We start from the raw sequence: 1,873 nt of genomic DNA, 5'->3' as shown, positions 1-1,873 counted from the left end.
AATTGGGTGTTGTTGCAAACGACTGAAAATATTCTATGGAGTTTATATCTCAATTTTCAGGATATTTGGTGAAGATTAGATTTGATTTGGCTGGATTTTCAAATTGAATTTCGAAGAAGAAGCAGAAGAGCATAACACATACAAAATATATACAAATCATATAAAAAATGCATACAAAAGACATATAGTATAAAATTTGTATGAAAATTATATTTAAGTTATCTGGTGCTGCAGTTGTATTTAATTGGGTAAGAATAATGCATGAAAGTTGTAGATAAGTTGTAAATAAGTTGTATAAAATTATTTTAGTATGCATGTTGTTGTAGGTATATTAAATTTGTATGAAATTTTCTTTTAATTTGTATTTTGTTGTACCATATATTATTCTTTTCTTAAAATAGGTAATTATGGTAAAGAGAGAGAAGAGTTGCACTAATTATGGCTTAAAATAGGTAACACGCAACTAGAATGAGTCTTATTTAGATGGAAGGACAAAGGCTCCCCTGATGCGCTAATGATGGATTGTATAAAAATTATAACAAAAACTTGTTTAGGGCGTAATATACAAAATTTGGACAATTTGGTAAATAAGTTTCAAATATGATATAGGAAAGAAAAAAATTCCATGAATTTTTACCTATCTATACTACATATGAAACTATTTTGTCTTCTCCATTAACTTTTAACTTAATTACATGAGCATATACAAATTACCAATTATATACAAATTAGTATTAATAAGTATCCCTTTATATTGTGAATGGAATAGGGAATCAATTATTTCCTCATCAGTCATCCCCTCTCTCTCTCCCTCTCTCTCTCTCTCTCTCTCTCTCTCTCTCTCTCTCTCTCTCTCCCCTTCTCTGTTCTTCCCCTAATTTTTCTTTCTTCGTTTTTCTCTACTTTTTATCCTCTCTTTTTTCGGGAAATTCATCAATGAATTCCAATTATTTAATATAGAGTTTTAACTTAGCAATTTCTTTTCATGTTGCACAATTGGTGTTCGAATTGAAATTATCAATGTTCAAATTTTGAAAGTGTTTGACTCTCCACCATTGACAACCATTAAAAAGTTTCGAAGCTTTGAATTCGAATTTAGATTTTAAAAAAGTATTTATTTGTTTGCATTGGGTATTGTTGCAAACGATTGGGGATATTCTATGAATTTTATATCTCGATTTTGAGGGTATTTAGTGAAGATTAGTATTGATTTGGCTGGATTTTCAGATTGAAATTCGAAGAAAAAGCAGAATGACACATCACATATAAAATATATACAAAATACATACAAAAGACAGATTGTATAAAAGTTATACGAAAATTATATTTAAGTCGTCTGATATTGTAGTTATATGTAATTTTATGAAATTTGTTTTAGTATGTATGTTGTTTTAGATATATCAAATTTTATTTTAAATTTGTATGTTGATGTACCATACATTCTTCTTTTCTTTAAATAGGTAATTACGGCAAAGAGAGAGAGAGAGAAGAGTTGCACAAATTATGCTTAAAATAGGTAACAGACAACTGGAAGGAGTCTTATTTAGTTGGAAGGACAATTTGGACTTCGTTCCCTTCAGTTACATTCTTTTTCGAGCAAATGATCCCCTAATTTAAGGCACTAATAATGGATTGTATATAAATTATAAGAAAAATTTATTTAGGGCGGGTAATGTATAAAATTTAGATAATTTTGGTAAATGCATTTTAAATATTGTATAGGAAGGAAAACAATTCTAAAATGGGAAAACAATACTCCCTCCGGTCCAAAATAAGTGATTTTTTGGCCTTTTTCTTGTGGTCCAAAATAAGTGATTTTTTCAGATTTCAAGAATGAATTAATTATTTTTTTCCTACACTGTCCTTGAAGTAA

This window comes from Nicotiana attenuata, chromosome 1 (genome assembly GCF_001879085.1).
Source record: "Nicotiana attenuata strain UT chromosome 1, NIATTr2, whole genome shotgun sequence".
NCBI classification, from domain to species: Eukaryota; Viridiplantae; Streptophyta; class Magnoliopsida; order Solanales; family Solanaceae; genus Nicotiana; species Nicotiana attenuata.
This window is presented reverse-complemented; position numbering follows the sequence as displayed.